This window comes from Ambystoma mexicanum, chromosome 4q, assembly GCF_040938575.1.
Source record: "Ambystoma mexicanum isolate Mex_15411 chromosome 4q, UKY_AmexF1_1, whole genome shotgun sequence".
NCBI lineage: Eukaryota > Metazoa > Chordata > Amphibia > Caudata > Ambystomatidae > Ambystoma > Ambystoma mexicanum.
Genome location: NC_090928.1, coordinates 72,470,992 through 72,497,320, shown reverse-complemented (window position 1 = coordinate 72,497,320; position 26,329 = coordinate 72,470,992).

The following is a 26,329-nucleotide window of genomic DNA, read 5'->3' as shown; positions in this document are numbered from 1 at the left end:
CTGCCTGTTGGTCCTGATTTCTGCAGTTCTCTAACTCTGACGTATTGTCAGCCATTTCTAAACTGAAGTCGGCATCTCCTAACGATGCTGTACCTCTTGTTCTTTTAAAGGAGGTATCTGCTGATCTGATTGAGCATATTACCACTGCTGTTAATATCTCCTTCTCCACTGGGTTCATTCCTCCTCTCTTAAGCTCGCCCTGGTGGTTCCTCTTCTTAAGAAGCCCTCTCTTGATCCTGATGTTCTGTCTAATTATCGCCCTATCTCACTTCTTCCTTTTCTTAGGAAATTGATGGAGGCTTTGGTGTCTCCTCTTCTCTCCAATTTTCTTGAATCTTCTCACTTCATTGATCCTTTTCAGTCTGGTTTCCGTCCTGGGAGGGGCACTGAGTCTGTCTTGAACTCGGTACTTGATGATCTGGTATGTTTGGTGGACAAGGGTGGTGTCGGAGCAGTCCTACTCCTGGATCTGTCGGCTTCTTTCGACACTGTTGATCATTCCATCTTGCTCTCTCGTCTCTCCAATGCTGGTCTCTCCGGCCGGGTCCTTGATTAGTTCACCTCGTTTCTGTCTGATCGCTCCCAATCTATCTCTCCTCCCCCATTCCAATCCAATCTGGTTACGCTCCTTTGTGGCGTTCCTCAGGGTTCGGCACTCTCTCCTATCCTCTTTAATATCTATATTAGATCTCTTCTGCTTCTTATTCAGTCACATGGTTTTCGCTATTATTCTTATGCGGACGACACCCAGATCCTCGTCCACCTTGACCTTACTCAAGCTGAGACCGCAGTACGACTCAGGAACTGCTTGGAGGATCTGGGGCACTGGATGATGACTAACTTATCAAAACTGAATAGCAGTAAGACCAAGGTCCTAGTTGTGGGTACTTCATCTCTCCTTCTTTTTTAAACCCCGCAATTTTGGCCATCGAGCCTTGGCCCTCTTCTTCTTCCGGTCCAATCGGTCCATAATCTTGGTGTTAAAATTTCTGCTTCTTTGTCCCTTGATGATCCGGTGGCTAGTGTATGTAGTGCTGGGCACTTTAAAGTCTGCATTTTGTGGAAAGTTCTGCCCTTTATTCCTGCTGAATGCCAGGCTCCGGTAGTGGCTGCCTTGGTTCTCAGCACTCTTGACTGTTGCAACTCTCTCTACTTGGCCCAGCCTCGCTATCTGATCCAAAGGCTTCAACTGCTGCAAAATGCTGCTGTTTGCTCCATATTCCGCCCTTCTTTTGGATCCCATATTTCCCCTCTGCTTAAGAAATTGCACTTGCTTCCTGTGGCTAGCCGGATCTTGTTCAAATCTTTTTGTCTGGTGCATTGTGCCTTTTATGACTTGGGTGCTGAGTATCTTCAAACAAAGTTTATCCATTACATCCCTCCCCGCCTGCTGCGCTCTCAGTCTGCGTTTCTTCTTATTGCCCCCCGCTATTGCCTGTCACGCATGGGAGGCCATGCCTTTTTGGTGGCTGCCGCCAGAGCATGGAATTAGCTGCCTATTGCTCTCCGTGCAACCGAATACCACCTCACTTTTCGTCGGCTGTTGAAAACCACTCTTTTTTAGGCCGTTTCTCTCTTTTGGTGCATCGGTTTTTATTGGACATTGATTCCTCTCCAGTAGCTAGTGCCAAGATGCCTTTGGGTGTACGTGCGCTTACTAAGTTCTTATAACATAACATAACATAAACCATTAACCTCCACTCTGGTATTCAACCTCATTCTTATGTACCATGCCACTAAACCACTAACCTCCACTCTGGTATTCAACCTCATTGGCTATTGTTCTAGCCTCCTCTATTCATCTGCTCCACCTAATATATTGCTTAACTTTGACATTCATACCCTTTACAACCTTCCCTGTACATCCCCCATCTGCTCGCCGCATATATGCTGGATTGCTTAACATGCATCAGCATTCTCCATCTAACCACTTCCTACCTAACCAGCTCCATCTCTTGTCAATCTCCATCTCAGACCTTGGGCTCTAACACGTATTCCACCTCTCAGCTCCTACCCATCCTGCCCTATCTCCCACATCTGATCACACACACTGCTCGCCCCTTCCTACGGGAGCTCCCTCCCTCATCATTAAGAAAATATCCCTGCCTGCATTAAAAAGGCCCCTAAGTGCTACCTACTCTCCACTGAAAGGTCCACCAACCCCTGTTACCACAGAATGCCCACTTGATACCCCAATTTGGCCAACTGCAATTATTGTACATTCTACCTTCTTGATGTGCATTAAGCCCTATCAAATCATATGTAATTATCAATGTTGCACCCCCATTCTAAATTCCATCTATTCTTTCCCTTAACCCCATATGTTGCATAATGAACCTTCAACTCTCACTGTAAGAAGCCGTTTATATATATTGTGTCAACCACTGTTATTTCCCCCTTGTACAGAATTTCTATGCCAAGTCTGATCCTGTTAAAATACACATAGGAAATCAAATAGAACTACTGGGCCTTCTCCTTTTGCATCCATATTAAGCACTGTAGGAATGTGTGATGATGCATAGCCAAAGGAAGACTTGTTTTAACAATACTGAAGCTTACTTTCTTGCATCCCTAATTCGATGACATATTGATGCATCGATCTTGCCAGAGAATAGTAATGTAAATCCCAAGTAGGAGATTTGTTTTCCAGTCTTCCATGACTTAATCACCAAAATGATTACTCTGGAGAGCATAAGCGTTCATTACATTTCCTCATGTTAAATGAGTTGATGTTCCCAGCATTCACAAGGTACAAAACATATGGTAATGGTCCACTGTGTGAAAATGCTTGCGTGTTGCCACATACATTATTTCATCTGTAAGTGTAACATACATTTTCCAGGAAAATAGGGAGCAATATCCCCAAAGAAAAATGAAGTAGAAAGAAATTAGGCAATCCATCCACATATTTTCATTTTTCTTATATGCTTCTGACAAGAGTCCTCAATTAAAGGTTTGTCTCGAATGAGTCAATGGTCTGAATCTAAACAAGACAATCTAAATTTAGCAACGACCTACCTTAGAATACTCACTGAAGACCATAACATCTACATTATCTTAAGCTCCTCAATGCTAATTGGGCTGTTTTTGTGAGTGCAACATGACTTCCCTATAACCTAGAGGAATAACCACAAATGTAGTTGCCCCAGCCCTGGGTCTGGTAAAGTTGAATTTAAAGCATATATAAGACCAGCAAACCTAAAGTGTTTTTATTGTATTCAGTTGATTGTCATTAACAATGTAAATGTATGTAGAGTGTTCTGAAAGGGGCACACCTATCTAAAAGGCAACAGACTAAGTAAAAGATTGTTGGGCACCATAACCAGTACAGTGTGTGACACAGCAACTTCAGTGACTGAAGCTCTACTCTATGCCCTATTGTTAGACCACTAGTTTTGGAATCCATTGTAAATTAGGGACTTCAGTTCTTTCCTGAGCTGTAGGGCTGCTGGAGCCATGTGGATGCCAGGTGGGATGTTGTTCCACAATTACGTGCATAGAAGGAGAAGGCCTGTTTCCTGGTTTGCTCTTGCTGTCATTCTGGCTGTTTCTAGTCTTAGGATGTCCTGGATTTTGGAATTGCACTGATCCCAGGAGAAGGGTCGTTTTCTAGATAGGGAAGGGGGAGTGTGAACTGACAAAGGGTGTTTTGAAGATAACACAGTCTGCTGAGGCAGTCAGTGGAGCTTCTTGCATGTAAATGCTTGGTTTTCTGTATATTTTAAGGTGTATTCCATTCATGAATATGGGTTCCCATTGAACAGGAGTTAGGGTGCATCATTTTTTGCAAGTTATGAATTGTGGTACGGGATCTCAATTGTGGCACACTAATCATGAGCAATTTGGCACATAGTATGCATATAACATTATATTTAAAGTGTTTAGAGTGAAGGGGAGGTTATCCTTTCAAGATAGTAAAATGTTGCAAGTTGTCGCCCTAGGTAACTGTGCAAGAGCAATGCCGAGAGATAATAATGTGTTAGAAAGCCTGTATGGCTTTTGATAATATTTCTATTGTTCTAACTGTGAATACATCTTGAATTGGAGAATATAATGCAATATTTGGAAATGTTGAAAGCTTGATTTCTACAGTGCATTGTGTCAATAGAAGTAAGACACTGTGGAAGAGAAGCTTTTACCCTATGCAACATGTTTTTTGTAATGTTTTTGTTTGTTTCTCTAGTAAATGAATACCATGGAATGCAGTATGTCACTGTTTTCTGAGTTGTTTTCATTCTGGACCTTTTGAAGGAAACATAGATATGGTATTTTTAGGAACTGTTAGGTGAGGCATGTCTTTTTTTCTGGTTTGCAGAAGCTTTAATAGCTTCATCGTTTTTAAGTGTTGGGTTTTGTTATGTGATAAATTAGTTCTGGTATTATAAGAGGCCTTTCCGTCTGTAATGGCTAAAAGAGACTGTGCCGGATAGGTCATTCTAGATGTGTTGCTTCAGGAGGAGTCACTTGAGTGACTGGTTCCAATGGCTTAATTATTTAAATGATGCATTTACTTCCTGTGAAAGGTAGTAGAGCATTAATGGAATAATACAGGGCTGGGTGCTCCACACCAGCACGGAGGACAATCGCAGGCACTGCTGCATAAGCCAGTTAGGGATTCTAGCCAGTCAGAAGAGGGTCACAGGCGTAATCTCATACCACAGGCCATGCATTCTCTGCAGAATCATTGTGATGGGCCAAGTGAGAGATGCATGCCTTATAGCCTCCTCACTTGGAAGCATGACTAAAGGAAACTGGGCTGGCTAGCGGCGCACCTTGAGTGCAAGTCCCTCCCAGTGGAAGCCTCTTAAGAGGGTAGTTCCCTTGCACATGAGGCACACATCTTGTCCTGGAATATTGCAGGCCAAAAATCTACTGGACATTGTTTGGTGTTATTATATGAAACAACATAGTATCTGTTTACAGGGAACCTGGGCAACAAACATAACTAACCTGCAGAAGTATGCATCATACGGCACCTTAGTCCTGTGTGGTGCGGGGGGGAGACCAAGGAGGTGTCTAATTACATGGATAAGGTCTTCAGTAGGTGCCGCCATTGAACAGGTCAAGAAAAAGGAAAAACCAGATCTGTAAGAGCTGCATATATATATATATAAAACATATATACATGTAAAGAAACGCACTGGAGGGGGGGTGTCTGTACTCCTGCTCTCTATATGGTAGAGGAGAGGCACAGAGGACCCCAGCCAAGAGTGTCTATTGTTGGTAGCAATGGACGAGCAATCAAGGCCTAGCTTCTCAGGAGGTGATGCAGGATGATTCTTAAGTACAGTTTAGTCCCCAAGCACCCACAAAGGGAAGTCTACACACTGTATTAGTTCAAACACAGTCTTTCTATAAGTAAGGTTCAAGGTTATATACACAATCACGATAATACACTTTGTGCTCCGACAATTCGAAAATGGTAAATATATACAATCCTAGGTTGTACCACTGTTACTCTGATTCCATTAAAATGGATCAACTGTACTCAGTTCAAATAGCATAGGAATCAACACAGCAAAACAGCATCGACCATAGACTTGGGAGGAAGAAAAGAGGGTTAGACAATTGGCAGAATGCTGAGCCCCTACCCCTAGGCACAGCTCTGTATGAGGATCCCCTCACCTGGGCAACCTGTAAATGAAGATGCACTACAAGCCCAGTCCATATATTGTCTATTAAGGACTTATCTTCTTCTATAGTTCTGCAACCCAAATATACCTTGCTTTGTAGACTTCTTCATTGGGGAATCGACTGGCCCTTCTTGAGTGCACTCCCTTTCAAGCGGGAGCCACGGGTCGTCGAACTTCCAAGATGAAGAAAGGATGAACATCGTCGTTGAGGTAGCAGCTTTGGTCCCTGCAGTGCTCGTAGACAAGAGATTGAAAACGTCCTGCAACAGGGGAGTGCGGTGCACCTCGACGATGATGGTTCTTTGCCGCAAAGAGTTAGTGAATAACTTTGGCCCAGCAAGGGCATCGGATCGTCAGCATCTGGCATCGACGAGCAGGAAGTGACCATGGCTGGCTTCAGTAGCTTCGTTTGCGTCTCTAAGGTCTTCGGGTGGTGAGAAACCGACCGGCGGATTCTTCTCGGTCGCCGGCGGCCTTGACTTTCTTTGGCAGGATGAAAGCGGTCGACGATGATGAAAACGTCCTTGGATCAAATGTTTCTTAGGCAAACGGGAGCACTGCGGCTTTGGTCGTCGATGGCAGTCGTCGCCGGTGGATGACTGTCCAGTGCTTTTCTTCATTCTCCTCGGCGGTCCCCATCTCAGGTCAGCAGCCTTTCGTAGGTCTGTCTACCAGGGAGCTTTGGCAAAGATCAGCTCTTTCACAATGGTCCCTCGTTGCTTGGGGAGAGGACTCCTTACCAGGTCCTCTCTTGGATCAGTTCTTGAAGACACAGCAGCTTACAGGTTATACAGAATGGAACAGCGGTTCACCTTCTTCTTCCGGCTCGGCTCGAGAGTAAGCATCATGTATCAACTTCAGCTTCTGAACAATTTCTAGCGGTGAGAGGCCCCCAGATTTACTAGTTCATCTCCCATTCAGTCTACTGGGTCACACTCAAGCAACCAATCACGCAGAAGGGCATTCAGGCAGTCAGTCAGCCAATCAGGCGCACAGTGCATTCAGGCCATTCTTCTCCATCCAGACACTCACAACACAAAATGTGGATTCGGACAAGTACTCTGCCATTCAGCACTACACACTGCATTCCTACCAGTTTCGGGCAGGGCTGTCTCAGTCATTGTGTCAAACACCAGATACTAGACACCCATAACACAGAATGCGTATTCGTCACACACTCCATTCACCCAGGTCCCACCCCAGGGGTGTACCCACAACATACGGCCATTGGGAAGGCTCTAGCCAGTCTGGGTGGCACTTCCCCACACTACCATATATGGAACTTCCACCCAACAGCCAGTCAGGGGGAAGGGACAGAGTCAGGGCTTCCCAGGACTTTGGTAAAATCAAGGTAACAGGCGACAGAAGGCAAGAGGCCATGGGGGCCATCTTGTCTCCACCAGGAATCTCCCAGTTCTAATGACAGGGCCTGGGCATCCCAAAATGGGGGACGCTCAGGGCACCTGTCAATTCAGCACAGAGCTGCCACCAGCCCGTACCCTGCTCTGTGGGCCACACACAGGTGCCCAAAAACATACACTAGGAGTACAGGATCGTACTACCACCCATGGGTGCCATAAGGGTATCCCAAGGGTCTGTTCACCAAACCAAATACAGGAAGAGCTGCACCACCAGGAGTACCACATGAACTCCTGCGTGGAAAACAAGATAGAACATACATGATAAAGCAATAAAGGACAAGGATTCAGAGGCCCTGTCCCTCTCATGCATTTCCAGCATCACAATATATATGAACAATGGGGTGGAGATATTATTACTCAATGTGTATAACTGGCAAGGCCCTGGGAATGGGAGGAGTATTTTCCACCTGATTAAAGGACGCATAGCCAGGGACATGTAATTATAGCAGGTGATTTAAACCTCCTTTGCAGGCAGATTAGCACCAACCGAGGATTGAAGCAGGGGTACATTTTGGAACCCCTGCTATTCCACCTCCATATATCATCATCATAGTAACATGTATTCGAATAAAATCCAGAAACCAGTGCAAAGCAATACAAATATACATAATTCAAGATAAAAAAATATATTCATAATCACAGTAAAACACTCAGCCATTAAAATCTGATAACAACCAATAAAACATTTTAAGGTTGGATGTCCACCATGTGTTTTCTTCTATTCCATGCCTTTCTCAGAAATTCTAAGGTACACCAGTCAACGACTATAGGTTCAGCTTGCAACAAGAATATAAATGCTGGTCGACATTGATTAAAATTAGCTTCTCTCAACAGTGGAGTGATAGTCAGTTTCCTAATGTCATCATAGCATGGACAATGCAAAATAAAATGTAAGAGATCTTTTACAGCACTACAACCTGGACAGACCAGGGACTGCTCATAACCCAGCCAATTCCTCCCGTTATGTCTTAGCAGCATAAGGTTGAAGCAGGCCCTGGTCAATGCCCAACGGTCTACAGGTTTGTTGCTGTGTAGCAAATAGGGCTGAATAGCATCCGGTTTCGTAAGTAGCACAGGTTTTCTGTTTCACTTGAGAAAGCCCAGTGGATTTGTGTTTTATGAAAATTAAAGAATGAAAGGCCCTCTTGTACATATTACTCTTGACTGCGGTTAGCAAATCACTGGGGCACTGCAAACTTGAGGCATTCAGCTGTCACAAACAAACAGAGATGAAATTCAACCATGGTACTTTACGCCAGAGAGAACCTGAGAGTAAAGTTTTGAAAATATCATACGACAGACTCGCTCTCGGGTTAAACCATTTTCCAAGCCAGTGCGTAAGTGGCGCCACATACCAATCGTCCACAATATGGGGTATGCCTAGTTCTTTGTGTATAGCATAATTCGGTGCAGAACTGGAGAGCCCTAATAACTTTTTCAGAAGATTATTCTCAATGACCTCAATGGATGCTAAGTTTTCACTCCCCCACAATGCTGCCCCATCGTTAGTAGCTGCCTTTGATTGTACTTGATCCACTTCCCGAATTAGATTGAGTAGTTGTCCTTGGCACATGTTCCTAAACCGAGAAATGCCCCACAATGTCTGTTTCATTTTAATGCTCTGTCTGTGAACATAGACAATCCCCTGCCAATTTTCAGAAAAGCAAATGCCTAAAAAATAAAATGTTGACACCCATGGAATGATGGCACCATTGCTTACCATATTGTGCATTTTGACTTTGTTGCCTCTCTGGAGCAGCAAACCTTCACTGCTGACTTGCTAGTGTTTACTGTTAGCTTCATATTGACCATAAAATCAGTGTAAACATCTATTTTCTTCTGGAGAGCTTTTGGGGTACGAGCAATAAAAACCGTATCATCAGCATACACTAACACTGGGAGTGCTTTCGCCCCTATACAAAGATGATCTGCCTTAGAGTCCTCAAGGGCTCTGTACAGGCGGTTAATGTAAAGAGAGAACAACACTTGTGCTAGGACACAGCCCTAATGGACTCCCGATACTACCTCAAAATAACCTGTACATTGCCCCCGTTTCCCAAAGTGAACACAAGCCCTAGTGTCCTTGTGGATCTTTTATTAACTCAGCCGGGCAACCCATGGACCCAGGCACATGTCACAGCAGTCCCCTATCCACCTTGTCAAAATAAATCATTTCACCCTTTGCAAAAACAGAGGATGCCCCTACCAGGTACAAATTGAGTGCTTGATCACGTGTGTCCAAACCTGGCCTAAAACCATACTGAATCTCTGAAAGGACTTGGCTGTTCAGGATCCAGTCCTCTAGGTGTTGTAACATGACACATACAAGGACCTTGAAGGATGTTTCCAACAGTGAAATTGGCCTGTAAGCCACAGGGCTTCCAGGGACACCCTTTTTAAATATAGGGTGGATGATTGCACCTTTCCAAGATTGCGAGTAAACACCTGTTTCCAGGAAGGAGTTAAAACAAATTGTCAAGAGTGAGGCCCACAGGTCTGGTTCACCCTCATATATATCTGCTGGAACTGCACCTTGTCCCGCAGCTAGATTGTGCGATTGTTGTTTAACTGCTGTCTCCACCTCCTTAATAGTTGGCCGTATCGAGGAAGATCGGTCTCCACCCCTGTACCTAATCTTCTGGCCCTGATATAGGGACGAATAGTGGTCAAATCAAGATTTAGCCCCCACGTGATTTTCCCTATGTGTCTTCACTCTCTTGTAAGGCGGCCCACCAGCAACAAAGTCCCAACATTTCTTGGATTCTTTGTTTGAGACAGCTAGGAGAAGATCTCCGATGCTTCATTCTACAAAAAATTTTTCCTGAGTTCCACTGATCCTTTGTAGTTGGCCCTTGCCCTGATGACCTCTCCTCTAGGGCTGTCCTTGTTTCTTAAGATCCCCTTTAGATAGTTTTGCACAGTCCTGCAAGAGTCATCAAACCAGCTAGTCGGCCTCCTTTTAATTTGTTTAAAATCATGATGAAATGATTCCATCAGGACCTCCACAAGTCCTCTGACCAGAGGATAATCTGGTGTGAATTAGCATCCTGAGCAAGAATAGACAAGATGTACTCCAAATTAATGGACACCACTTTAATTTGGGTTGCTATGGTGGTCACACTTTTCCCACCTTACTCTGTGTTTACAGTGTGGATTCATTTTGCATAAGTTCAACTGTGGGAGGACAACAACAGGCAAATTGGGGTGGTCCTGTCTTAGCACCAGCCTCATTGGCAAGTGGTCACTAAGAATGTCCTGTACAACCATGAAATTCACTATTAACTTCCAGTGTTGGAAGTGTATACAGAAGTAGTCAATGGTTGATGACCCCTGAGCATTTGTGAATGGCATCTTGCCAAGGGCATCCGAGTGTGTGCATTCATTCAAAGAATGCATTCCGCATTCTGTGTACCACATGCTCATTTGCACACCCGGTCATCAGACATCTGCAGGCATACAATCCTGCATGCCAAGTCCTCACCCGAGTCAAAGAGATCAGTTGGAATCCCGTTGCCCAGTTTCACATTAAATTCCCCCCTAAAACCAAAACTGTGTGCTCATCCAGTTGCTCTAGGGTAGAACATTCTAGCAAGTCTTTCAGTGCCCTGATCGGATTGACTTCTGATGTGTTGGGGCTGTTATAGAAGTTAACCAGCAATAATTTGTCTCCCCGCTCAGGGATTGCAGTGACATGTTGAATACAGGAGGTGTTAGCTTCCCTGTAATTCATGGATGAACCACCATTCCACCCATAACAGCGACCTCTTTTGTTCTTCTGAGCTGGGATTGAAAATGAAACAAATCCATCCATACAGGTTCAAGAGCCAACGTTTCTTGTAAAAAACGATGTCATGTACTTTCATGTGTGCCACTACGTCCATTCTCTCAAGTTTAGACTCAGCCCCTGCTATGCTTCAACTACGAATGGTGACCACATCCTCTGAGGAGTGGGCGGGCATATCCTCTGAGGAGTGGGCAGGCAGATCCCTATCTGGGTAAGGATCTGCCTCTGACCCCAAGGGGTTTTGAATTCCTGCATTAGAAGCCCCTAGTCAGTCCGGTTCTTCAATACCTGACAGGGTGTCAAAACGGTTCAATGTACTGACTGCCCCACCCCATTCTAAGCCAATATTCAGACACGTGTATCTGGTGCAGCCAACAACATGGCTGAACTTTTCAAAACCCTCAGGGAACTTGCCAGCCCTTTCGCAGTATCCTCCTCCCCTATTCCTTCTCATGCCCTCTGCAGCGCACTCGCCAGTCACTTCACCACCAAATCTCAGGACATCCTGAACAGCCTTGTCACACTCTACCAACCCATCCCTCACCCCCTTGCCTCCCTTGGCCACCCACTCTCCTCCTTCCTCCTTCTCCTCTATTGCCCTTTTCTCACCGGAAGAAGTCACAAGAGTTTTCCGCTTCATGAAGGTCTCTTCCAAACAGGTTTCCCCTTGCTCATCCAGAACCATCAAGGACAACATTACCTATCTTGCCCTTGCACTTACTGATCTCTGCAACCACTGCTTTGCTATGGGTTCTTTCCGCTCCTCCCTCAAGCACTCCCTTGTGCACCCCCTCCTTAAAAAACCATCAGTAGACCCTTTCTGTCCACCCAACTACCACCCTATCTCCATTACCCCCTTCCTGGGAAACTGCTGGAGAAGTTGGCCCTGTCCCACCTCAACTCTTTAATTTGGCATTTATATATAGTGCTACGAACCCTCAGGTATCTGAGTGCTGCTTATTATTACCCATGGTGTGTGGTGCTCATTTATCGACCTCGGAAGGATGAAAGGCTGAGTTTGGCCCCTGCCGGGATTCGAACCTGCGTTAGCAAGCTCTGCACGGATGTCAAAGTGAGCGCTCTACTCGCTATGCCACTTGACTGGCACACTGAACTTGTTGGAAGTCTCCAAGACCAACCTGCATTCCGAGCATCCAGAGGCACGGAAACAGCTCTTCTGGACACCCATGAAAAAGTGCTTACATTCCTGGATTCCAATTACCCTGCTGTTCTCCTCCTTCTTGATCTCTCCTCTGCATTTGACACGGTCAACCATTCCATCCTCATACAAAGGCTCCATGACACCCTTGGTATCTCGGAGCGGGAAGTGGACTGGCTGACCTCCTTCCTAACTGACCGCTCTTCCCAAGTCATCTTGGGCACCTTCTCCTCTCCTACCTCCTTCTCCACCTGTGGCTCTATTCTCTCAAGTTGGCTCTTTAGCATCTACCTTACTCAGCTGGCACTCCTCATCTCCTCCTTCTCCCCAACTTCCAGTATTATGCTGATGGCACACAACACTTCTTCAAACTTCCTGCTGACCCTCTTGAATCATTCCTAAATGCCTTTCTGCCATCCAGGACTGGTGCACTTCCAATCATCTATGCCTCAAGGCCAGCAGAATGAAGATCCTTCTGATTGGGACCCCTGCACCTGACTTCTTCCCTTCACTCTGGCCTTCCATGGGCTCTCTCTGCCTCCATCTTCTGAAGCCAGACACCTCTGAGTCATCTTCGACTCCTATCTCTCCTTTCACCCTCACACTCAGGACATTGCAGAGAAGTCTTTCTTTCAGCTCTTCCTTCTCAAACCAATTCTACCTTTTCTCACCTTCCCCCAGAAGCTCAATGTTACCCGAGCCCTGGTTCTCTCTAGGCTTGACCATTGCAATAGCCTCATCCTGAATCTACCTTCTTCCACTCTGGGACCCCTCCAGCTAATCCAGAATAGGGCAGCGAGATGTATCCTTGGCTTCAAGCCCAGGGACTGCATCTCTGCTGCCCTAAAAAGTCTTCATTGGTTCTCGGTTGCTTCAAAAATTAAATTCATGAGGCCACTGACCACACTATCTGCAACTCTCTCTTACAAAATGTTCCTCTCTGCACCAACTCCTTGTGTGTAAAGTGTTTCGCTAAACAGAGGGCAGGAGGTCAATCATTTTCTTCAGCTGGCTCCCTTCCTTGGAACAGCTTCCCATTCCCTCTTCGTCTTGAGCAGGACTTTCTTAAATTCTGGGAGATCATCAAGACCTTCCTGTTTATCTCCTTTCCGCTCCCTCTCACCTCTGCTAATCTCCCAGTTGCTTGTTTGGTATTCAGAGCCCTTATGCATCCTGAGGCCTTGACCTCCCACACCGAATCGCCCCATCTTCTGTCTGTCCTCAGCACTTGCCTCAGCTCACCCTCCACCCTTGGAGGCTAGCACTTACCTTACATGGCACTTCACCTGTTGCTCACCCATGAGCACCCCAGCACCTATCCCATTCCCTCTCCCTTCTGCACTTGCACGTTCTGAACACTCACAAGGCATAGTAGGTTCACCCGCCCACTGTATTTAGTATTTGTTATATATTTTAATTGTTTCTCATCTCTTGTCCCCTCCCTGTTGCCCTTTCAAACAGTATTTACTTCCTGTATAAGCATCCAACAAGTGAACAATAAATAAATAAACACTTCAGGCATTTATATGTCATAACCAGAGTCCTAAAGAGGATACAAGGTCTAACTAGGAGCAATTGGAGCCGTCTTCGCACTTCCAATACATGATCCTTGCAAGCCAGCTCCATTCTGTATGGTCTGCAGGTTAAATTATTGTGACTGACTCCCTGCAGCAGGCTACAGCCATTGTCAAGTTTTGAGCCAATAATTGCTTGAGCAATCATGGCACATCTCTGCATAGATAGAAAAGGACGACGAATCCAAGGAAACTGTAAATGGTTTGAAAGCTGTTATGAAAAAGTTATGTTTAGCCTGACTTAATGTAATGTGTGCATTGCAGACAAATGGTCTATGAAAAAGTAAAAAAGATAAGAACAACACAAAATAGGAGTCATCTTTAAGTAAGTAGTGTGGGTACCCCTTTCATATATTGGACAAAATAGATATACAATGATTGTACCAATTACAGCCTTCGAATGAATTAGGTGCTCTCTGTTTTCTAGATAACCAGTCATTCAGGAGCATGTAGTGTGAGTATGACGCTAATTTGATGTTGCACAAATGACAGATATGAGGATGGTTCCCCGATTAACTAGACATATATGTTTTCTTCTGCCAGATGAATAGAAGAAAACAAGGATATCTTTGATTAGAGAATGAAAGATTTCTTTAATAAAAAGGAATAAACCACCCACATATATGTGACAATAAGTCTGCCTTGTTTATAATAAATATTTGATATATAATTTTGCTTTAGTTCTAAACATCTAATAAAGTTGTGTCATTTTCTGTAGCCCTTCTGGAAACTACACAACAGCAAAAGAGACAATGTTGTTGTTTCCCTGCAAGAATAATCCAGCAAAATTGTATGGATATAATAGCAGAAAGGGAATTCCTACCTGGTTCTATGTGAAATGGGTACTCAGTGCGTACTCAGTGAAATGACCAATTGAAACACCGAGAATGTGGTCTACATGATTACGTGCCCCTGTGGTTTACAATACATCGGTAAAACCAACAGGAAATATCGCACTAGGATGATTGAACATCGTAGTTGTATCAAGAACCAGATAATGACAGCCCCCCTGGTCAGACATTTTGTCCAAATGAAACATTCTCATGAAGATTTCAGATGGGTAATTTTGAAAAAAGTACGAGGTAATGGCAAATTAGACACCGATCAAATGATTTTCAAATGTCAGAGTCATGTACTTGGGCTAAATGAAGAAATTGAATGGAACCATACCCACACTTGAGTTTGTTGATCATATGCTGATGTATCTTTGACACCTATGATATCTTTAGTGTGATAATTTGCTGTTTAGACTCACTCTACCATCTTAGACGTGATGTTATATACACCTGGTCATTACTTGTTTTGTGATTTCTAGTGCATCACATTATATTTTGCTGTCATTGATCATGTATGTGCAGCCTTATGACCAACAGGCCTCTTTTCCAAAATTGTTAAATCATTAGATGTTGTTTAATGAGGGTACACATTCCACTCCAGATGTATATCAGTGTGGGAAACATAAACATGATACTGAAGCTTTTTTCCGTTCTGTCAATAGGCTTTCTTGTTGCCGTTTCCCATGCATTCCAGGACGCATTTTTTTGGTCTGCATCACATTTGAATGGATACATTAATTAGGTATCTTCCCCTTGTTGTTGGGGTCCATTTTGGATGTTTTTTCTCAAAAATTGAGTGTTTTATTCCTGATGCTATGTTTCGTCGTGTGTGGAGTATGGCAATAGTTTCACCTATTAAGGAATGGAGCGGAAGAACGTTTCACAGCTTACGCTATAATTGTTTTGTTCGAGTTAGCATGTAGTCCTCTTTCTTTCTCCATGAACCGGCTCCTTTGTCTACTGCGGTCTTCACGTGACGTCCTGAGATCACAGGCACAGTGTTTTGAGAGACTGTTGGGAGCCTCGCACGTCCTGCCCGTTGTTTGTCTGAGAATGGTGTTTCTTTCGTGAAAGGTACGTCCAGCCGTGTGCGGTGGCAATGTGATACTATTTATTTAATGTTCGACGCCTGATTACATCATAGGTGATTGCATCTCTGTGTGTTTACACTTAGCTGCAACTCTACGAGGAACGAAAAATAAATTTCGCAACCGACCGTGTGATGAAGGTTTACATTGTGAAGCCTACTGTGGAGGTATTGTGTTTTATATTCTACACGTGTTTTATACTTATACACGTGGCTCACAATGGCAAGCACAAGGGTGTTTGTATTAGCTCGTGGGGTCAGTACGGAAGAGTGATATAAGAAGGGTGACTTCACGAGGTGGTGGTGACTATGCTGCATGTTTTATATTTATATTTAGGATTAGCATCTGGCCGCATATCGTCCTTAATGGTTTGTGCACTATCTAAGGCACTAGCTGATATGAGATGATTATGTTTAAGGCTTATGAATATGACACTGAATAGTGTGTGCCCCCTCTCATTTTGCCACACTTTGTTTGTTTTCCACTTCCCCACAATTGATTTAGTGGCTTATGTATTGCTTGTAGGTCTATTTGAGATTTCCGGCTACTTTTGAGCCTTTTCTGAATTAGCGCAAGATTGACAGAGGAATTTTGGAGCTAGTATTATATGCACTGAAGGCAGCAGCTACGCAAAATACCATTCAAGGTACATTGCTTTATATATGTGATGGTCAAGGTAGTGATTCTACCTTTGGACTTGGTCCAGTGGCCCTGATGTGTTGGGGAGGCCATGGATACATTGTTAGTAATGTCACGTTTTGGGCATTGGTCTGAGTATACATGAACAACCGGGTATAGGTGTGCTCTAAAGGTCTCTTATGTGTTTCATTTTTAGGAGCAATTTTTTGCTTCATGTTATGGAATATATACCAACATGTGGCCCTGGAATGCATGGTGTTTAACAAGAAAATAGTCTTTGCCCCTGAAGAAAGTTCATGCAATTACAGCCTGGAAGAACTGAAACATGTCGGGATTGTTTTATGTCATTTGAGTGATATACTCGATGAGCTTATTTATTGTACTGTGTCATTTGGGTGTTTTTTCTGTTGTTCAATTTTTTGAGTGTAGTCACTTTTTTGTATTAGTTGGTTTTGTTTGGTTTCTGTTGTTCATCATGTATGTAATGTTTGGGTCTAAAATATTTTATGAAAATAATTTCTTAATGAGTAACTTTCTATTAAATACTGTTTTATAGAAATCTTTTTGGTAACATTGGACCCATACTGAGTCTATTTTTTCGAAGACTATCAGTTTAAAGAGTCCTTTCTATCGCTAACCCAGTGTAGTATACATCAGCAAATTTAGTATACATAGAACCAGGTAGGAATTCCCTTTCTGCTCTTATATACATACATGTTAGGTCTCACTCTGAACAAGCTAGAGAGGGTTCATTGTGTGTAAGAGGTTATCAGCCTTTAATAAAGTTATTGTATGGATATATAATCATGTATTCCCCTGAAGAATGTCCGGTACATGAGAATTAGGGACAGAAACATACGTATGTAGGGGGATGACGACAGTATAGATTGCTGTACATTCAGCAAGGCTTTAGACTATTATATATGTTTTTATGGATGTTTATGAATTGTGAGTTTTTGTTAGCAATTTTGTAGATCATTATGTAATTATATATTCTGTGAAAAACCTTTGTTAAAGGATCTTTATGAATAAGTTGCACTACGAAAAATCCTTTGTTAAAGTGACGTTATGGTTACAAGTAAAACCGGAAAACCCAGAAATTCTCCATTTGTGATAAGCTAAGCAAACGTAACTCGTGCCACCTCCGTGCACTGCTAAGACTAACACTCAGGACATCAAATGTCACTGATGACATCACCGATGACATCACAATTGTGCACCACTTGTTTTTGTTCACTGACCTGTTTAGACCAGTTGTTTGTCTTCAATGACAGTAATAATTCTATAATTGAAAACGTTCCTTATATGTAGACGTTAACCTTGTCCTATGTTGTTAAAGTTCATTCTTTAGGATATGGCCTCAGCTCATGGTCCACATACATGGAGCAACAAGCAGACCTCAAACACACAATTCATTTGTGTAAATGATGATCAGCTCTAATGTAATTGTCATTTTCTTGTGATGTTGTTTCTTTCCTCTTTACTGGAGTTCCCTGTATGTGGCTCGTATTTCTATGCATTGTGACTCTGTATATGTAATGTTTGTACTAACACAAGTGTATGGTAAGTCTTGCATTGCTAGCTATTAATTCCAAGTTTAACATTAGTCAACATTCTGTACTTCTTTGGTGCATGCTGCACCCATTGGCTATGTATGTGTAATATTAGGATCCTGTAATAAGAACAACACTCCAATATAATGTTTTGTTTAGATGAGTACATTTTTTAATACATTAAGTAGTGCATGAGAGGTCTCCCGATCACCCCTGGCATCTTGCTAGCAACACTGTAAACACAAACCCTTGGAGAAACCTTTCATTAAAATTAATTTCAAATTTGATGTAATCAGTGATGTCATCAATGACATTTGTGGTGCTATATTTGATGTTCTGCGTGTTAGTCTGAGCACTGTATGGTGGTGGCCCAAGTTATGATTGCTTAGCTTACCATAACTGGTGAATTACTTTTTTTCCCCATTGTACTTGTAACCATAACATCCCTTTAACAATCTTTTTTCACTGAATTTCATAGGTTTTTACCAGACCCCCCCTTAATTTGCTACAAGTTCCTTATATCTATTTTTAATGATTACATCTAAAAATCACACTCACCCACAATGTAGCAGCTTTGGAGTCGGCGGACAGTGAATTTACCATCAACAATACCCAGAAGCACAGAAAATGTTGTACCCTTCAAGCAATAAAACATATAAATAAAACAACATTTCTTATATTTACTACACCCAAATATACCTTTTTGCACAATTAATTTCAAAATGTAAACGTAATGTTTTCATTTACCACTCAATATAATGCAATTCACCAAGCACACACCATTACTGTACACCTCAAATCACTTCAGTAAAACTCTTCATACAGACTCAAATACACCAGGAGCTCATTCCAAAACAACATTTGATTAAACAGTAATTAGACTATATCTCTCTATTATTACCATTCATTATGTCAAAATTTCTTATAAGCAAATATCAATTTTGTTTTTTATTTTGACAGAAATGGCAAACACACTGCAGTGGTTGGAAGAAAACTTTCCAAAAGAAGAAATGAGTGATGGTAACATTGCCAATGATAAACAATACATCTTTCGACATAAACAAATAATGTAATTTATACCGAGTTCATTGAAATAATCATTTCTTTTCTAATAGAACATACTTTACATGAAGAAACAGCACCCCAATTAAATTATGGAGAATTACAAGAATCACAAAGACAATCCATATCCCCAACTGTACATAATGAAATCATGATCTTATCTGCAAAATTGGATGAACTTAGTAAAGACTTTAAAGGAACTTTTAAATTATGTTAAAAATCATGTTATTAGATATGTTCATTATCATTGTTAATCTTGTACCTGTCCCTCTTCCTCTGGGCAATCACCCCATCAAATTCCCAAAATATAAATGAAAGAATATTTGATTAAACTTCTCTCTCTACCTCCCCTGATGATCATTGAATAGAAATTCTAATTCTCCCATCTATGTTTCCCATTCCGATACCCCAACCCTTTCATAAATACATTTATGTTCCATGCTATAAATATCTTGTACATTATTCTGTCTCATTTCCTCTTTTTTTTCAAACCCCAATATCTATTTAGGAGCATTTTGTTGAAAGTAAAAAAAAATGCATATGTGCATTTATAGCAGCACTGTGTGTGTTTTCTAAAAGAAATGAAAAGCAGATGGAAAAGATGTTTAGAACTTTTTTAAGTGGCACTTGGTGAATGGGCGTTTAATATGCTGGCAGTACATGCATACCTGCCAACATGACCCATTCCAATCTGTAGGTGCTTATCAAGTCATGTTTTTCATTGCATTCTGTGACTTTCACTGTATATTAGCCTAGAGCATTCTTTTTGAGACAACATGTATTTCACGTTTACTCATTATATTGCAAGATTCACACTCTTTCTATTCCCATTGCTCTTTAATCAATACACCACTTATTATGTACTGACTAACACATCCATCTCTCATTAACTTCTATACCACAATTTTACTTCCTTACTATTCCATACCCATATCGACATGAGGTCCTAATTCCAACCTGACTAGTTTGACACTCATTGCATTCCAAATTACTATCACACACTACCACACTTAAATGTACCTCCTTACCCATTTTCCATTAAACCCATACAACCCTCATACCTATGCACTAAATCACACCATTATAGCAACTGCTGCTTTCCTTAAAACATCGTAATGGTCTTATTTATTCAAGCACACCACCACCCCCTTAATCACTAACCCAAGCCCATCACAACTGTACAGACACTTACTCTTACAACCTTCCCAAATACACCTATTATCCCACTACAAAATCACACAGCACTCACATTCATCTCTACAATCACACCCTTTCATAATGCATGCATATACATTCCACAACTTTCAAACCCAAGCTTTCTTTTTTCCCCAACAGACAGAACAGAATGCCTACTAAAAACCAACTCTGTAGAAAAGTAAGAAAAAATAGAAAGATAAGAATAAAAGCAAGCCATATAGTCACCAACCTCTAAAACAATGTATAGAAACATTAAAACAAAACAGCTAGTAACCTCACTCAACAAAAGAAAACCAGCCACCACTAAAAATGTATGGGCCCTCTAGCAAAAACGAAAAATAAAAAAAGATGTGCAAAAGCACACCTACTAATGCACCTAACACAATATCTACCAATGTTAACCTAGCCACAGTAAAACATTCCAAAAAATGAATCTTACAAAAAATGTTCCATGTGGAGTTCTTCACAATCTTATAAAGACAGCTAAAAAGTCACAATCTACCCTTAAAAGCTACCACAGAAGTCTGATCTTTGAAGCTCTAATTGATTGCACATTTCTACTAAAGAGAAAGTTGTTTATATTGGTTTTAAACAGAAAGAAACCACTAACTAAATTAACCAATAAATTACAAGAATAAATCTAAACATGTATAATGTCAATATAGCTACCTTTTCAAATGTGTGTGAAGGTGAATGGATTCACACAAGCAGCCCATAACCATATTTCAATGAAGATATTTATAAACAAGAACAAAAAAAACAATTGCCATCGAAAATAATGGTAGAAAACACCATTATAGCAAAAGAAACACTTATAGAAAAAACTTCCCCAACAAACAATTCAACCAAATGTTCCTTTCACCCAAACAAACCTCCAAGTGTACAAATGGAAATGCAGCTCAATATATAACATGTGCCAACAATCCTTCATATCTTTATGACAATTCATCAATCGCTATGTGAAACTAAAAGACAAAAGTAGAATGAAAACTTTACAACCCATAGACTCCTGCCCAGTGCACAACCAGACTGGACTGTGAGGACGTTATTTAGCTTGCATTTCAGGAACTGCTTGCAAAAGCACCTTTCACCACATTAAAATGTTAGCAATACATCATTCTGTTATATGAAATCTTGTGCATAGACTGTACTTTGCAAAAAGTCCTGCTCTAGAACTCCAACATTTAAATAACATTTTCCTATATGGAACAGCCAAAGAACTCCTTCTAGAAATAGAACACTTCCAAAGTAAACATTTTGGAACTAAAGTTAACTTAGTAATGTAATTCAGTAACTTCAGAAAACATTAGCGAAAATCTCGCAAACACCAACCTCTTAACAAACACATACAAAAAAGAAATAGCTACATTTCAAAACACATCTACTGAAATACCAGATCAAGTATGTGTCTGTTGTCGCAACACTTTTTATAAAAAGGAAAAAAAAATAGTAGATATGTCCTACAGAATAGAGGACAATGAGGAATCCCAATAATTCCAGTTAGCTTTATATCAATAGAAAATAAATACAAAATAACTGATCCCTCCATAGTTTGCACATACTGCAATACAAAGCTTAAAAATTACCATATGTCAACACATGCTTTCATTAATAACTTAGAAATATTCCCACTTCCAAAGGTTCTCCAACAACTTAGTACACTCATGTCAAGCTATAATACGCCTTCAACCAAAAACAGAAAAATTGCCTCCATCTGAGTTACTAAAAGGCATGTGTGGCAAAGTAGTATTTTTACCATTAGGTCTTAAAGAAAATGTAGAATGGCCAATAGATCAATCTTTGATTGTACTAGTTAATGCTGTACCAACAAAACACAAAACAAAGATTGGCAGCAACTAGTCGACGTAAACAAAGTTAGACAAGCCCTACAATATCTCATAGAAAACAATGAATACTACAAATATATAAACAGAGGAAAACTTAAGAGAAAACACCCAAATAATTAAAGATTCAACACCAACTTGTCAATTTGAACCTAATGGTCCTGTTACTGCAGCCAACATTTTAGATCAGTATACAAATCATCCTCATCCACTACACACCAAAAACACCATAGATGATGCATTAGAAACAGCAAATGTGTCAAGCCAAAGGATCCCCAATGAGAATATTGGAGAAAAGTCTAGAAGCACATTCATTCCCTCTACTCTTTCCTACAGGAAAAGGAGGAAGATTTAATAAAAGATCCACAAAAATTACTGCATCTGAATATCACTCTTTATGAATGTATTCTGAAGACCCCAGATTCAGACAACATGTAAAATACATATTCCACCTCCTGTATGAAAGTGAACTAGCAACTCTATGTTATGCAGATGATTAAAAACAGGCTCTATTTTTTTTAAAACATGTCCCCTACCCAACTACTTCAACAGATAAAAGGCAAAGATGAAGTTTTGCAGTCAATATCAGAAGTCTCTTGGCAAACATGCAAGATACCAAAGAATACTGGTTCCAACATCACACTGATGTATGTTGTACGCTAAGGAGCCCGGGCCCAATCACGTGGTTTATTTTTTCTAGTTGTGCAGAATATGAATGGGATGACTTTCACAACTTCTAACACACTACAAACCAGAATAAAGAGGGAATATATAAAGAACACCAAGAGAACTGCGTTCTCTTGACCCTGCCAATGTATAATGGTACTTTCACCATTGCTTCATTGCCATGCTGCACTTCTTCTGCAATAAAACTACCCCTCTACTCAGAGAAGTGGAACACTTCTTTTATAGAAAAGAATTTCAATCCAGAGGAAAACCATACATCCACATGCTTTTGTGGATAAAAGATGCTCCCAAATTTGGCCGTGACAGTGATGCCACTGATTTACAGTTTATTGAAAAATACATTACATGCAACATCCCTTCAGAAACCACACATATTGACCTACGTACACACATCTTATGATTCCAAAAAAATAAGTGTGGCAAATACTGCAGATGTATATATAAAAACAAAAGGTAAATACTACAGCAAATGTTGCTTTGGCTTCCATAGACCAGTTTGCACAGAAGCACAAATAAATAGCTTGATGTATTCTGTTGAATACAGTGTAAAACACAAATCCCCTAAAAGCATATTCAACAATGATTACAATGCAATTGTAGCCCTCTTGTGGAATGCAAATATAGACATACAATACATTGTAGACAATCCCACTGCAGTTGCAAGAAGGCTCACCAAAGCCAAGAAAATTGAGCTTAAAGACCTGTGGGATGGCATTTCATCTGACAAAATACTGTCAGAAAAATTGTACAGCTTTGTTATAAAAGTGCTCTCCCATAGAGAATGAGGGTGCTACAAAGCTGCAGACCATTTAACAGGTGCAGCCTTATGATGCAACTCTAAACACATTGTCTGGCTAAACCTTGGTCCAGCTACATGCCGAAAAAGAGCACTGAAATCCTACCAAGAGATAAAAACAATAGCCACAAATTATCCCAACAGCCAGGACATTTTGAAAACAATTTAATTGACACATACTAGCCAAGCAAAAGTACTGCTTTGGAAAGCATGTGCCTGTACAACATGGCCCAAAACGACTCCTACAAAAACAATGTCACACCAGATGAGACAACTGCCAAATAGTCTCATGAAGGAAGCCTAGTAAAACTTGCAAAACCCAGCCTAATAGTCATATAAAGTTATTTAAATCTCTGCAGCATAGACAACTTTATTACATGGCCCTACTGCAACTTTTTAAACCTTGGAGAAAAGAAGAACAATTATTCTAAACGAAGCAGAAATAGCCGTGACTGAGGTAGAACATACCATGTATAAATCTAAACAATTTGAAGAAGATTTGTCAGTGCTCAAAACAGAGCTATATAATGAACAACTATCCACTTATATAGAAGGCATTGAAGAAAAATATATTGAACATGTTTTTTTAACATGAAACTAAAACTTGTATCTGTAAAAGTTATAAACCTCTGCTCCTGTATGTAAGTGGTGAAGCTGGTTCTGATAAAATATTATTAATTAAAATAAACAGCAACCACCAGGTTTTCATCCATTTTAACAGCCCCCACAGGTTGATCTGCCTACATCACAGGAGGTGTAACTTTAAACTGCCTACGGCTCCTCCCAGTAGAACACCAAAACAAATTAGAATACTACAAATTATCAGCAGAAACTGCTACTGAAGTACACAGAGTTCTGAAACAAAATGAAATAGCTCCTGATAGATGAGGTAAGCATGATTTCCAACCTCAATTTGGCTTTAATGCTTCAAAGAATGAAAGAAATCCTAAAAAGTGCCTATGACGAATGGTTTGGGGGAAAGCACCATTGTTTTTGTAGATCTGCTACAGATCACACCAGTAAAAGATCAACCTATTTTTAAAACACACAAACAATGCTGTAACACACTAGGCAGCATTGGAAATTTAAATCTCTGGCAACATTTTTGCTTCAGAGAACTAACTCATAACATTCGTCATTCTGCAGATCTCACCTATGCTAACAATTTGAAAAGCATTAGAACTGGTCTGCTTAGTAAAGATGCAAAATTCATCTTAAATACTAGACTTATCCATGAGCTATATGGGCAAAGCACATCTGCTCCTGATGTCATGGGACAATCAACTCAACAAAACATTATATTCATGATCTTAATGCCAACCCTTGCAAGCTGTATTCAATTCAATGAATGTTGAAAAAAGAAATGCAACTTATACTGCATATCAATTTCACAAACAAACTAGAAGTGCATGGCATGACACTCCCTAGGTGTCAAGAAGCAACATCCTGAGTAAATGGCTTAGAAAATGTATCTCCACCACAGCTGGATTAGAAAAAGTTTTAACTCAGTGTCTAAACTGCAGAATAATTCTAAAACGTAGCCTTGCCGCAGAACAAGGTTTAGTCAATGGAGCAATTGGTAGAGTTGTTGGCTTCCAAATATATCCTTATGACAACAACATTTAGCTTGTCACTACCCACTTTGACAAACTTGCAGAAGTTAAACAAACAGGTTGCACAATAGCATGTTTCTTCTTTTCAATGAAATGTACATACGCAGAGAACCATTCTTGCTATCCCTTGCATATGTTGTCACTATTCACAAATCACAAGGTCTAACCCTAGATCATGCACTGATTGACATTGGCAGCACAGTCTTCAAAGAATTGCGTCTGTGCACACTTGATGGTCTATTCCTAGTTACCTTTGATGAAAACAAAGTCAACGCTGACATTGCTTGCATTATAGAATACAAGAGGCTACCTGCACTGTACACCCCATCTACATATTTACCTTGTACCTAAAAAAAACTTTAAAAAGAAAACCAATAAAAACAAAACCTATTGCAGATCTCCCAGCAGCACCCATAAAGAAACAAAGAACTGCTGCACCATCAAATAATATGATCACAAAACTGTCTAGTCCAAAAACAACTGCAGGTTCATCAGAAGACACAGAGGAGCAACTCTCCATTTGAATTTAAATTCAGCAACACAACTGAAGTAAATTGCTATGCAAATGTAGCAATTAATCTTCTCTTCCAATTGTCACCAATTGTTCACAACATTTATTTAAACAGCTCAGATCATTTGTTTTTGCAAATGTTCATCCTTCACAGAAATGGTGCAAATAATCCTGACAGCAGTTACAGTGCCTCAGGTAAAATTCAAGAAATAGACTACTGTACAAGAATGGTAACATTTTCCATAAACACAGAGGAAGATCCACAATAATTACGAATGCACTTACTACAAGTATTAGAAACCAACAACATACCTATAAATTAAATCTTCCAGATTTCATAAAGGTGGAAACATAAATGCACTCTCCGCAACCATGTTTCACAAGAGCACATCCCTGATGAACGATGTGTTTGTGTATACACACCATATTGTGAATTTGTTCCATTTCTCCAGCTTCTGCAGAATGCAAAACATAGCATATTCTGCCCTTTTTGTAATTCAGACAATCGTTCCAGCATACAAATAAACTCACATGGCCAACATGTGATTCTAATGCTACAAGGTACTATGAAGATGGTACCAAAAACTGTAAACTTACTAGCTCCACAAACAGCCAAGCATTTCTTGACAAGAAAACCTTCACAACAGTGGGCATAATCTGCCACACTTGTGCCACAAGCACTTCAGTCCACTAGACTGCATATGTAAAAAAAAAAGTGGTTGGTTTGAATGTAACAACACTTTTGTTAATCCAAAACATAGGTTACAAGCAAATCTAACAAATGCTTACTTAATATTCCTTCAACCCAAATTTAGTCACTAAAGTATAGCACAATAACAGTTACAATATGCCAACGGGCATGTAACTACATCCATAATACTACAAAAGTACTTTTAAAACCTAAGAAGCTCAGAATATGCTAACGGGTATAT